The 14589-nt window shown below is 38.0% G+C and overlaps 1 protein-coding gene and 1 long non-coding RNA gene across 7 annotated transcripts in view; both read left to right on the top strand.

The window, feature by feature from the left end:
* DISP1 (dispatched RND transporter family member 1) overlaps positions 1–14589 on the top strand; it is a 228287-nt gene that overhangs the window by 46031 nt on the left and 167667 nt on the right. The gene's annotated exons all lie outside the window — the stretch shown is intronic.
* The window catches only part of LOC309627848, an 81930-nt gene that overhangs the window by 25908 nt on the left and 41433 nt on the right, over positions 1–14589 (top strand). The window contains exon 2 of the long non-coding RNA XR_014243991.1: positions 1–14589. This exon is cut by the window's right edge and continues 41433 nt beyond it. This is a non-coding gene — a long non-coding RNA (uncharacterized lncRNA).

Here is a 14589-nt window from a genome sequence, read left to right on the forward strand (position 1 = left end):
ACAGGTGTGTTTTACTCCTGATTCTTCCCTGAAAGTGTTTACAGTCAGCTACAAGTGAGACAACTCCATGATGCCATCACTTGAATAACTTTGAGACCAGGCCAATGGACTGAGTAAGAATTTTCTGAAGTAATGAAGAAGTTCATGGATTCATAAAACTGCTAACTCAAGATCAAACAGAACAAGTATTAATTACATGAGATTGAATGAATTGATGGGAATAATTGTAAATTTTTAAATGACTTTTGTTTGAAACATTGCTGGTTCTTTAATGTTTTGTTTTTCTCTTTTCTCTTAAGCTATCTATAAGTTACAGCAATTTGGTAAAGTATACCTTTGTGAACAAAGATGAAATGATTACTTTTCTCCCTACCTGATCCTTCCAGAATTCAGAAACTCTTATTGAATACTTTTATTTTCATGGCATTATAGTTATATGCATAAGTCCAACAAGAATCTGTTTTCTTTTAATAGGACATAATAAAAACACTGGTTGTATTACCGAGGCTTTAACTGGAAGGTTATATTGGAGAATGATATATAAAATTATATATGACCAGACAGATATAAGGAACTAAGGTGGTCTTTATGGAGCTAATGCTTATAAACCCTCTTGGAAAAAAAACCAAAAACCAAAAAAAAAACCTGGCCTGGTACCTGGTTTACAGGGTACTCAGCATTATAGGTAAGTGAGGAAGGTCACTTCCAGGGAGACTCAAGTACCTTAAAATATTTTGGGAACTCAAGAAGAGAGACATTCAGCCAAGTCTATATGTATTGAAGGCAAAGTCTGGTGGCAAGTTTCTGGCTTGGGTACCCGGCCTTGACAGGCTTTTAAAAGTCTAATTTGAGATTCCTTATTTAAAGGTCCAGCCAAGCAAACTTAAAAAAGGTCTATATGGTCAATCACTATTCTTGCTGCACTTATGTAAATATCAGGCCAAATTGAACAAGACTAGGCTTATTTTGCAAACACATTAGTCATTTATTATCTTTGCTAGAAATGGGGGTGACTATAGAGAGAAAAATAATGTTTCAATAGGAAGCTATAGCACACCCTTATGGGTCTTAAGTTCTAGTCCTGTTCATTGTCTTTAAGGTTTTATCTACCTGTTAATGTGACTGGATCCTGAATTCTTCTAGTTTCTTCCAGTATTTGGCTACAACTCTCTAAATTAACATTTCCAGTTTTTCTCCCACCCTTCTGACTTGGAATCATTGAGAACTAAAACTGTCCTTTCCTGAAGCCCGGAAGCTGAGGCTGGCTGACTTGATTTAAACTTCAGAGAAATCACTACAACAGATCATATATGGGCAGCCTTCATGCCTGTTGCTGTGTGGGCCACTCAGAAAGTTCATGGAACACCTGATGACCTCACCAGAGACATTTTAAACTGCAAGCCAGGAAAATCCATCAGATTGCTACTGCCTGTCCTCACTGTATCACCTAAAGATGCTTTAAGCCCAACATCTAGAAGTCTTAACTGACTGCCCTCTGGACTCAAAAACTGAGTTTATGTTTGTTCTAACCATCAACCTTTGTGTTTTTTTTTTGTTTCCATAGAAATGCCCCTTATTAAATGTTTGATTACTCACACCATATACTCCTACCTATACCACCACCTCCTGAAATGAGACACAACTGTTTGAATGGACTGACCAATTTCCAGGACTGAGGTTGATTCAGTGGGTTATGGGACATTCTGCCAACTCAGTTTCTGGACTATGAAACTTCTTGGGGAAGTTTCATATGGAGAATGACAGGGTTTAGGACATGCTACCCCAAAATATGGCACCTTGGCATGTTGACTAATTTCAGGTGAAGGAATTTGAGAAATGGCAGGTGCAGGACTTTCTGACCCTGAAGCATGCCATAAGACCCTCATGTGAGCGATGCCTTACCTATGCCCAAAGGAAAAGGAGCATCCTTATATCTAAAGATGGATGGACATTGAGAAGAATTTGAACAAACTGGCCTTGCTAAGTTTCCCCGTTTACTACTCTTAGTTCATACTCCTCTTTGTCCTATCATATTTTTCCATGACTCTCTACTCTTCATCAAACCTAGTATAAAAACGCTCAGACTTAACCATTTCTTTGGTCTTTATTTCCTTATGAAGTTTGCTGTGTCACATAAAATTTATATTAAGTAAATTTGTATGCTTTTTTCTTGTTAATCTATCTTTTGTTATGGCGACCTAGCTGAGAACTTGTAGGGGTTCCTCTCCTACAAGACCAAATAGTTTCCACCAAATCACTTTCCAAAAAACTTTAAAAAACTCCCTTTACTGGAGGCTTATATTGATTGTCCTCTGGAGGAAGAAAAAAAAAATCTGAAAACAAATCTTTTAATGGGACATTAAGTATTGTTTTCTTTTGCATCTTATTCTGAGATAAACATGAACTAAGGATTACTTGAAATGAGCATGGATTGCCACTTGTAAAGCTCAGGTAGGAGCAAATACTCTAAAAAGATTTATAACATTAGTCTGAAATTACAATGAACATGTAAAAACTTTCTTGTATTGGAATTTTGCAGAGTTTGTTCTGTGGACTTCTTCAAGGGCCTCAGTAATCTTCAAAGAGATGATAACCATACTTTATCAGTTCTCTTTATACATTTTAGGCTCAAAAATAGTTTTTCCTTTTTTATAAAATATTTATACAAGAGAAATTTTTCTCATGTGTGTTTTAATTGATTTTCAAGTGAGAAAATCATGCATGGTGAAAAATAGTGCCTGTACTGTTTTTTACTTGTTCTCCTTATTTAGCAATAAATATTAGGAGGACATCTAGAAGTAGAAAATAACTTTAGAGCAGTGTTTTCTATATTCTTGTCTTTTGTATAAACTTGTGATATGATTATCTATTTAAGATGTGTGTGTTTTCCTTTGCTCACTAGATAAACACTGTAAAAATAATATTTTAATTGAAAAGATGCTTAACCCATTTTTTTTTAATGGGTTAAGGTTAATGTTTAAGTTATTATTTCTGTAGTGGGCGGTGTTAATTTACTGTTTTTGGCAGTGACTTTGTTAGTGCTAATAGAAAAGATGAGCATTCAAAGGGAAACAGTTGCTTGCTTTGTGAGTGGTGATGTTGAGTAATGACTAAGTACATTCATTTGCACAGCCAGTATAAACTCCAGACATATTTCTGTGCCTTTTCCTCAAGTGGGCCATGTGATTTGGTATTTATCACTGACTTGACTATCTTCAAGTCTTACAGATCACATAACTTGACCATGAAGTCAAGCAGCTGTTTCAAAGAACTCTTTGCAAGTAGATTTAATTTTTTATTTTTTGGGCCATTGCCATGAAAGGAAGATTGTGCAATTTGTGTATGCATATTGGAACTTATTTCCCTCCCTCCTTTCCTTTCTTCCTTTCTTCCGCTTTCTTTAAAGCAAGTTTCAATGGAAAGATTTCTATAGTACTTTTTGGTTGGTCTTCCCCTCATGGTCCCTGCCATTAGCAGATTTAGCTTTGTTCTATGGCTGTTAGGCCATTACATTTTTATAAATCTAATAGCGTGTATGGTAATTGGCAGCTGTCTTTTCGTGATGACAGTAAGTCAGCATCTGTGAGACTGCAACCTCTGCATTTTATTTAGATCTGCTCCCTGTCCTTTTGTTTTAGGGTTGATGGAGAAGGAACCTAATCCCTAAAGAATGGTATCTAAGTTTGTGAAGAACCTGCCAAGGTTGTTGTGGTGACATGTGACTGATGAACCTCTTGGATTTAGATACCTGCAGTGTTTTCAACATATGTTTAGTATTAAAATTGTTCGTGGGACCTTTCTCTTGCAGGATATGTATACATACTAGTCGTATAGAATCTTTAATACGCTGACCTTTGATTGTACTAAAGTGAAATGCTTCTCTGATGATTATTCCCTTAAAAACTAGGTTATTTCTTTCTTTCTTTTTTTTTTTTTTTGTCCAAGTTGCTCAGCTTGCAGGATCTTTGTTCCCAGACCAGGGATCGAACCCATTCCCCCTGCAGTGGAAGCGCAGAATCCTAACCACTGGACTGCCAGGGAATTCCCTAGGTTATTTCAACATTGAGAATTTCAGCATTATTATCTGGTAAAAGCTACTACTCTATTTTAAGTATTACACAGTTTGGCATTTATATACACACATACATATATGGAATTGTGAATTAAAGTTAGGTAAAAAAATGGGAAGATTATATCAGAGGCAGTGGTTTTTTTTTTGATAATAAATGTATCTTAAATTTAACAGATGTATGCTAAATGCCCATATAGACTGTCTGTTGCTGGATAGAATTTATAACAGCCATAACTTCTTCTCCCTTATCCTTAAAGACCCCACAGCTGTACTTGATGAATGTAAGTGTTGTAGTAGTTCAGATGAGAGGGGGATTATCACAGGACAAAGAGATTAGAGAAAACTTTATGGACATAATGACCTGGGCTGGGCTTTGAAGATAGGATTTGGAGAGACGTAGGTGTAGAGGAGGAAATACCCAGTAGAGGGAGCTGGGGTGAAGGTGGGACACTGCAGGTATGTTTACTGTATGGGACACATGTTAGGGAGTAGGGAAGATAAGATTGGAGCTGGGACATGTAGGGCACCGAATACCATCCTGAGGAAACTCTAAATCTTGTGAAACTGTGAGATGATTGATCATCCATTCATTAACCAACCAACAGAATAGGGTAATGGGTAAGAGCCCAGACCCTGGAGGGCCTAAACTTCCAGGTTTGAGTCCTGATTTACTCCTTGATGGCTTATTAATCTTGCACAGGTGTCTGGACCCGCTCTGACAGGGCTTGGTTGGTTTGTGAGGACAAATTTGCTAAATCACTGTGTCACTGATTTTATCAAATTTTCTAATGTTTAAGGTCTTAATAGTTCCTATAAGAAAGAACCTGCATTTTGGGTTACTGGTCATAAAATATATAGAAAACTATCTTCTCATCACTAACAAAAATTTTATTATTTTACTTAGCAGTTTTTCAGTTGAGGATTTTTTAAATGAAGGATTGTTTTATATAATTTTGCTTTCTTTTGGATACTGTTGAATTAATTTTAAGTTAAACTTAAAGTGAAAATAAATACAAGATAAATTAGATTAAAATTTTAAGTTTAAATTTAAATAAGTTAAAGATAAAATCGAAAAGCACCCCAGAGGAATCACAGTTAATCCAAACAGTCTTGTACCCATCCAAGGAATGGAATGGAAACATCGAGGGCTCTGTGTTTGACCACCCGACCCATGCCACATGTAGTGGGGAATAATTTTCACAAAGACAAGGTGGATTGATGTCTGTTTGTTTTGTCATTGCTGTTGTTTTCTTAATCATGAAAGCGAGCTTGGAAAGCGTGCTGGACAGCCAGAATCATAGCTTCCACAGCCCAGTACAGACTGAGAGTGGAACAGATCCCTGTCTTTGAGAATAGACCTTTAATGAAGTGGTATGGATAGTTGAGATAAGTCACAAGTACAACCTCACAGCAGCAGATATTAGAGTGGCAAAAGTGTGGGTATTAGGTAGGTCCTTCCAGACTATCTCCTTTTTTGTTCAGGGACACTTCATGGGCTCTGATCTTGGGTTCACAGTATTTAACGTTTGGATAGCCGACAACTACCCTCTTGTACCTTGCTTATTATGACCATAATAATGGTCATACTTTTTGATCTCTAACACTGTTGTTGGACAGTTTAGTTACGTATTCAAACTGCGCGGCGAGACTCGTAACGGAGAGTGGTAACCGGGGTTTGGCCTGAGGAGAAGGGAGTAGGAAAGGCTCAGGCCTGCTGCTGTGCCTCAGTCTTTAGAATTTGTGTCCCTTTGGTTCCTGACCGCTTTCCTCATAAGACCACTGCTTTGCCATGACCGTGTGAAACTATGATATGATGTTGGGGTATGAGGCATTCATTTCATGTTATGAATTGGGGTCTAAATTCACTTGACAGAAACCAGACTTCTCCTCAGAGACACTTAGTGAAGTAGAATTGGAGCCAGAGGACTTGGGCTTGATTCTTGGCTCCTCCTCTTACTATTTGTGTCACTCTGTGCAAAACATGTTGTTTTTCTTAATCTATTTTCTCTTTAATAAAGGGAAGGATAGTTATTTCTATTTCAGGTTGTTGATTGAAACTTAAGATGCTAAGAGAGGATTTTATAAAGTTCTAAAGAGCTATTGAAATGTGAAATGTCATTGGTAGATTGGGAGTCTTTGGAGGCAGGCAGTGTGTCACAAGTACCCACAATGCTAAGGCATAGGTCTTGAAGTTGTGAGCTCTGTGAGGGCAGGACCTTGTTTGTTGCAGCACTGTGTACCCAGCATTTTTATACAGTTTTGCTTATCTCATGTTCTCTATTTCTAAGTGTAAGAACTTTTACCATTTTTTTTTTCTGTTTCCCTATTTCCTCAGAAGTTTGATTATTCCTTCTCCATCTTAGGAAAAAATGATAACAGAGCATAGCACCCTATTCTATGGCTGGATAGATAAGCTAACTCTTTGTGGGCTAATCCCTAAAGTAAAGAGGTTGGAAGTTAACAACAGGTTCTCTGTCTGCCTCAGATAAAAAGGAGCAAGATAGTAGATGGGAATCCGGAGGACACACATATTGAAAAGAAAAATATTAGGGTAAAAGCTAGGCAGACACAGACAGGCTTAGCACTTCAGTGGAGAATCCAGAAAAGGACTTTTGTCTGGGTCCAGGAAAGGTAATCTAGGTTATAATGGGGTACACGAGGCCTTACTGTGGAGACATTCTGTCACAGCCACGTAGTGTGGACTTTGCTTACACACCTGACGTGTCACCCAGGCTGCACGCTTTCAGAACGCTACCCTCTTTGTATTTTTATGTATGTGTACAGTGTTTGTATACTGATAGTTAAGACTATATTTTTAAAAACATGCTCCTATGTCTCTTTTTAGTAAGCTAAATATATCCTTCAGGTTAGTTTTCCTAAAAGTGAACTATTGACTCATATCCTGGCTCTGTTATGTGTGAGCTATGTGATATTTGGCAAGTTAGTCAATTTCTTTTGAATCTTTTATCAGCTGTAAAATAGAAAAATACCTTGCAAAATTGTTGGGGTGGAGAAATATTTAAAGTGCCAAATACAGTGCCAGGTGCACAGCAGGGATTCAGTTAGTGATGGGTAGTATTTTTTGATCTAGGCTTAATGTCTAACTATTTGTATATCATTTGGCAGTACATTCCATTAATATAATATGAGCGCTAACTCATATGAGTGTCACTCTTGGGAGTTTCAATATTTATTTTTCGATTAAATATATACTGTGTTCTTTCCTAGATTTCTGAGAGAGCAAGACACCATATTAGTTGTGTTGAATTATTTGCAGTAACTCAAAAGGTATATATTAGCTGTCATAAGCAGCTTCATTGAAAAAAAGATAATTTCAAATTTTGAAAGGGTCATTTATTCTTTAATTTTACTTGGGTTATATTTGTATCCCTGACAAAGATAACTAATAGTCCTCTCCAACTAAATTGGAGTCAGGCTATAAGATATACCAGTTATATCACCTTCTCTCTGTACTGGAGTTGTCATCTACTCCCCCCACCCCCTGCCCATCTTTGGTAATACAGTTGATTTTCCAACCCTAATGATCACTACTGTGCTAGATGATATGGACAAAGTAAGTAAATTGTTGCCTTGCAAATGTTAAAATTTTTTTTCCCAAACTATTTAAAATATATTTTGTTTAAAAACAAAACGTCATACATTTGGAAACATCTCAGCGTGGACTTTGTTACTGGGGTGGGAAGAAGATAAACTTGAAAGAAATGGTGTGCAGTGGTAAATTTTATACTTCTTTTAGGTAACTTTGGCATCTATTTAGAAATTTAGCTTAATTCAGCAGGCATTATGGATTTCTATTTTGTATTTAGGATAGTAGCAAAAAGTATCAAATAAAGCAAATAGAGCTTGTAGTTAAGTATGAATAATTTTGACTCTTGAGATAGAAGGAATATGGTGTTTCATTCTCTGAGCACAAACTTGGTACTGGGAACTTTTAGTGACCATGAAAGTAAACACAACTGGGAAAAAAAAAATCAGGCTTAAATTCTTCTATTCTAATGACGTAAGTGAGCACACTAGAGTTTAGAAATATTCGTACAGAGAAACTACTGTGACTGTGAAGGTTTCCTTCTTTAGCTTTATGTTGGTAAGATAACATTGCTTGGTGAATTCTCAGTAAATGTAGAGAAGTAGTAATGTGTGACCAAACTTTAGGATTTACTTGGGACTAGAGCTTTATTATCACTTGAAAGAAAAAATTATCGTTTAAACCGTTTAACATCTGGGAATGATTGTAATTGTGACAGGACAAACCTTACTTTCACTGGAAGATAGAATAGGATAGTGAAAAGAGCACTGGAATGGAAGTCAGAAGTCTAGAATCTCTCCTTACCTTGTGTATCTCTACTTACCTTGACAATTGTGTGTTGCTGTGCACATCCAACTTTAGGGCTTGATGGGTCAGATAACACTCAGTTCATGATGGGCAGCTGAGGTCTCTTGGTAACTTGGTAGCCCATGGTCAAGCATTTGGTTTCTACTAAGGCCCAGTAGCAGGCCAAAAATTGTCTTGTAAAGGGAGAATGGTTATCTGAAGATGATGTAGGGTCTTGCTCCAAAATCCTAAAGGCCTGTTCCGTGATCCACTGTGGGGATGTGCAAAGGCTCACACAGCATCTCTACCTGCCAGTGACCCTTCAGGCACCATGGGATCTGCTGGATCATTTGGCCCAAGTGGCAGAGCAGTTTGCACAGCAGCCTAAACCTGTTGTAAACCTTCTCTTGTTCTGGGCGCCCCCTCAAACCAGCAGCTGTTCCAGCCGCTTGGTAAATGGGCAGGAGTAACACACCCCAGTGAGGACTGTGGTGCCTCCAGAATCCACACTGGCCCCCTAAATGTTGTGCCTCTTTCTTGGTTGTGGGAGGGGCCAGATGTTGCAACCTGTCTTTCACCTCAGGAGGGGTATCTTGATATGCCTCACATCACTGGCCCCTAGAAATTTCACTGAGGTAGAAGGCCCCTGAATTTTAGTCGAATTTATTTCTTGCCTTCTGATATGCAAATGTCTGACCAATTAGTCTAGAGTAGTTGCTGCTTCTCACTCACTAGTCCAGCCAGTGTCAGGTCATCAGTGTAATGGACAAGTGTAATATATTGTGGAAGGGAAAGACAGTTAAGATCCCTGTGATGTAAACTATGACCTGGAGAGTTGATATACCCTTGAGGTAAGACAGTGGAGATGTATCACTGGTCTTACCAGCTGAAAGCAAACTGCTTCTGGTGGGCCTTACGGACAGTCTGGAGAAAAAGGCATTTGCCAGATCAATAGCTGCATATCATGTACCAGGGGATGTATTAACTTAACTCAAGCGATGAAACCACATCTAGTACAGCCACTGCAATTGGAGTCACCGCTTGGTTAAACTTACCATAATCCATCATTCTCCAAGATCCATCTTTCTTCTGCACAGGCCAGATAGGAGAGTTGAATAGGGAGTGGTGGGAATCACACCCCCTGCATCTTTCAGGTCCTTGACGGTGGCCTGATCTCTGCAGTTCCACCAGGGATGTGGTATTGCTTTTGATCCACTGTTTTCCTAGGTAGAGGCAGCTTTAGTGGCTTCCACTCAGCCTTTCCCAACATGATAACCTTCACTCCACAGGTCACGGAGGAGCCAACGTGGGAATTCTGCCATCTGCTAAGTATGTGTATTGCAATTATGCATTCTGGAACTAGGGAACCCACAGGATGGGTTTGGGGACCCACTAGGCCCACTGTGAGATGGACCTGAGCTAAAACTCCATTGGTAACCTGTCCTCCATAAGCCTTTACTGTTGCTGGAGGGCCGTAGTTTTGGGTCTTCCGGAATCAGTGTCAGTTCAGTGTCCATTAGTCCCTGAAAGGTCTCATTGTTTTCTTTTCCCCCGTCCATAGTTACCCTGGTAAAAGGCTGTAGGTCCCTTTGGGAAGGCTGGGGGAACGATTAACAGTATACATTTTTGTAGTGTACTGGGGTCCTTTCTCAAGGGAACCAGGCTCCCTTTCATTTAAGGGGTTCTGGGTCTGTAAACTGGCTCAAGTCTAGGAATTGATTGAGGGGCCATGACTCTCTGTTTTTATGATTTGAGTTAGAATTTTGTTCTTTTGACCTAGACTTTTTTGCTTATTCAGATCAAGTAAGAAGTTAGTAAGCTTTCTGTCTGTTTCACTTCTAGCAATACCATGATTAGCCAACACCGTAGGTCTGTATGAATCATACTGTTCTAATCGCTGCTTTGACTCTGTTGTCTTTACGGTAACTATGCCCACCTTACCTTTGGCAGCTGAGTGCTGCCACTTGGCCCCTGCCACCCTGGGACCCAATTACTCCCATTACATTTAGGTTTTCTGGTTGAATGGTTGCAGTTCCCAGTGTAAGGTCTGGCTTACAGAGAAGAGTAATCAGAAAGCTCTTCAAGGATGCTGGGGCTCCTCTCACAAATTTATTTCTCAGAGTATTGGTGAAAGGTGTGTCTTCTGGACCCTCCCATTGTGGGTGAGTAGGTCTTATTTGACAATTCACTCTAACATTCCAGTTTCCCTAAGCCTTTGAATCCTTTGTGCATTAAATCAAAGGGGACCCAGGGGTCAGGTATTTTAAATTTGCTCATGGTGGGCCATCTTTTGATGTTTCAGCCAACCAACCAAACTCTTAGAGCCCTTTCTAATGCCCCCAGCTGCAACATTAGATGCAGAATCTTTGCTTAGTGAGCCCATATCAAGAAATTCAACCTGATTCAACTTTATGTTCCTTGTTCTGTTATCCCACACCCTTAAATATCCATTCCCAGACATATTCCGTGGGTTTCTGCTTGCATACGTTAGAAAACCCAAATAGTTCTTTCGGAGTGCATGTAGCACACCTCCTCATGGGTCACACTTCATACCTCACCTTTAGGGACCTGCTGGGACTTGAGTCTAGTTATAAATCTAGAAGAAAAGAGGGGTGGTGGAGGTGAGTCAGCATTGTCTTACATGGCAGCTCCCTCTGGGGAGACCATTACTGTGTCATTAGGCAGAGTGGGGTTAATCCCCTCAGGGGTGGAAAGGCTGATACCAGTGTGGGTGGAGAGGCTGTTACTGCTGGACACCCAGGACTATTTGGTTAGAACCAATCCAGTTCTGTCACATTTAGCAAGAAATTTTACCATATATATGCATTCCTTTTGTTATTTAACATGATTTAGTGGAAATAGTATAGGATCAAGACGGAGTTGAATCCTGGCTTAATTATTTTTAGCTATGTGGCCTTAGGCAAATAGTTCTGATTTTCAGTTTCTACGTTTATAAAGTAGAGATTATAATACATACCTGTGACAAAGACTGCCAACTATGCCCTAAGAGCCATTCTTTGTTTTTGTTTTTTTTTTCTTATTTTGAGAAATGGAATCCCCAGTTCTGCCCCAAGTTTTAGCCAGCCATGACCACCCAACTACAGCTGCATTTCTCAGCTAGATGCACCTAAAAGGGGCCCTGTGACTAAGTTTGGGACATTAGGATGTTAAAGGAAGAGATGTGGACAACTTTTTGGGTCATCTTCTTAAAGAGAAGGTCATTTGCCCTGGATGCCCTCTTTGGGAAATGACAAGAATTGAAGCAGAAGCCTTGGATCCAGAGATGGACGCCAGTTGATGAAGATGGCACAACCGACTAGCTAGTCTGGGTTCCCTGGAGCAGAGCTGTTTACCTGCCCCAGATTGCTCACTTACCTTTGAACTGTTATGTGAGAGAGAAATAAACTTCTATCTTATTTAAGCCCTTGTATTTTTGTTTTCCTTTGTTACAGCTGTTAACAGTTTGTTACAGTCTGCCTAAACACTACCTTAAAGAGCTGTGAAGACTAGAGATTATAAATTGCCTAGTTTAGTGTGTGACACATAGTAAGTGCTCTGTCAGTGTTTTCTATTATTTGTTAAATATTTACTTTCTACCTGTTGTGGTGAGGCACAATGCTAAATACAAAGATCATGAAAATGATTTCTATTATCAGTGGGTTTAAGAAAATTAAAAACAAGGGTTCTTTCAATTAAAAAGATGTAAAATAACTAGCAACAACTAGTTAGAGAACAAAATTTTTATGGTGTCATTCATAATAGTAACCAAAAATGTACTTTATCTAGAATGAAATAATAAGAAATGGGCAAGAGGACCTGTATGAGAAAAATTTACAATTTAATTGATATAAAAGAATGTAAAAATGAATGGAGAGATTAAAATATTTAATATTAAAATATTTCCATTCTTTAATGTTACTTAATGTTATAAAATGTTGTCTCTTACGAAGGTTAGTTTGTAAGTTTAATTAATGTTAAAGACTCAAGTAATGAGGTAAAGTGTGTAATAAAAAACATTGATCCTTGGCTAACTCCTTCTCAACCTTGGGTTGTTATCCCCAGAGGCAACTATTTTTAATTCTCTTTTAGCAGTTTCTTCTGGTATTTACTTCCATATTTTTCAGTGTTACTTATGATCTCATTTCTTAATTTTTCAATTTTAGTCACTCTATGTTGACTTTTTAATAAGACAAATGAAGATTTAGCTCTTTTATACCCACCCCCCCATCAGTTCTTTCCCTCTCCCCCTCAACTTTCTTCTCCCATAATAGTACAATTTTTGGTTAGTCACTGTCTTCATTATTATAATTATGTATCATTCATAGCTGAGCCACAAAGTGATTATTATGATTACATTCACTTTTCCCCATAACTTATTTTTCTTGGAATTTATGGGAAATTTTCTTTTATTATATCTTTGATAATATCTTCTCCTTTTTCTGTCTTCTAGAATTTCTATAGTCTAATATTGGATCTCCTGGATTTTGATCTAATTTTCTAGTGTTTGGGAGATTTCCTCAGCTTTATTTTCAGTCTTACTATTATATATATATTTTAAGTTTATGCTCTCATTTAAAATTTTCAAAAGCTTTTTCTTGTTTTCTGAGTTTTTCTTTAGGTAATCCCCTGTTCTTGTTTTATGGATACAATTTCATCTCATCTCACTGAATTTTAGATTTTAAAAAACGGTTTCTTTGTGTACTGTATAATTTTTTTTGTTTTTCTATCTGATTTGGTTTCTTTTTTTTCATGATAGAATCATTTCTCAGTTGTTCCTCAACTGTTTAATTAATGCTGAAAATCTTAGTGGAAACTCTGTGTGCGTGGGTTTCACTCTAGGGCTGTTAGTTGAAGACCAGATTCATTTTATTGAGACATCTCTGACTCTTAAAACTAATAATCTTTTCTCTTGGACTGAGTTTTCTTCCCAAGGAGGAATCCTTGTCTTCTCCATAGGCAGTAAAAGGCTGGCCATCAGTTTATGGCAGTTGAGTAGGAGAAGAGAGCTGGGGAGTAGGGGTTGATCTCACTGCTTAGTATGTAAACTTGTATTTACTCTCCTTGTTTTCAGTACAGTATCTTATCCTCACACTCAGTGCCTTTAGTCCCTAAGTCAAGTCTGTCAGATTCAGTTTTTACCAGAGAGTAAGTGCTTTTCTCTTGCCAGAGTGAGAGTTAGTTGGAGAATTGGAAAGGAGTGTCTAGTTGTTCCTTATGCCAACTTTCTGTCATCCTCCTGATTTTAGCCCCACTCATAACTGCTCCATTCTGTGCCTTTCTAGATTCTTTATTGTGAATTATTTTCTTGTTGGCATCCTTCTCTTAACTACAGATGGTTAGGTTTCAGTTTTATCTGTTCTGCTAATAAGTCAAAATATTCGCCCCTTTGCTTTCCATCTTCCAAAATTTTATTAATTTCTTTTGTCTTTAATTTCCTCCTGTTTTTATCCTTAGTATTTAATACTTAAACGTTTTTTCCTTTACTGTCTTTTTAGTGGAGTTTTGGGAGCGAGTGGAGATAAATGTATGTATTATCTTTTAACCAGAAATCTTTCAGTTTTTAAAAATAGTAAAGTTTAAATAAAATAGCATGAAAACAAAAAGACTGGTAAGAGGAAGTAGTTTGATGCTCTCTGGATTTCTTCAGAGGCAAACCTCATTCAAGAATGTCTTGTTTTCTCTCTGGCTCCAGCATCTTTACCCTTTTCTACACAATTGTGTTAGCACATGCAGGGCCTCTGGTGTTTGGAATGCTCAGTTTTCCTGGCTCCTGCAAATTACATTCTTGCGACTACTAAAAATCTCCCATGTCAAGCATATTCTTATTTTTTTTTCTAAGCCATTTCTGTATGACATCTTAAATTTCTAGTCTAAAACTTGTATTGAGTCTAAATCAGTGGAAATTTTAGTGATAAATCAAATAGTGCTTTAACCTTATAGCCTATATATCAGATAATGTTTCTAGTTGCAAATAACAGAAAACCTAACTAGCTAAAACAAAGGGGATTTATTTCATTTACTTAACCAGAGAGTTTAGAGATAGGTTAGTCTTCAGGTGCTGTTTGATCAAGACTCTGGCTCTGTTTCTCTGTAGTTCTCTCAGCTCTGCTCTAATCTTCATGCTGATTTTGTTTTTAGGCTGGCTTTCGTCATGGTTGCAAAATGGCTGCAGCAGTTCTAGGCG

This window comes from Balaenoptera borealis, assembly GCF_965194805.1.
Source record: "Balaenoptera borealis genome assembly, chromosome: 1".
Taxonomy (NCBI): domain Eukaryota; kingdom Metazoa; phylum Chordata; class Mammalia; order Artiodactyla; family Balaenopteridae; genus Balaenoptera; species Balaenoptera borealis.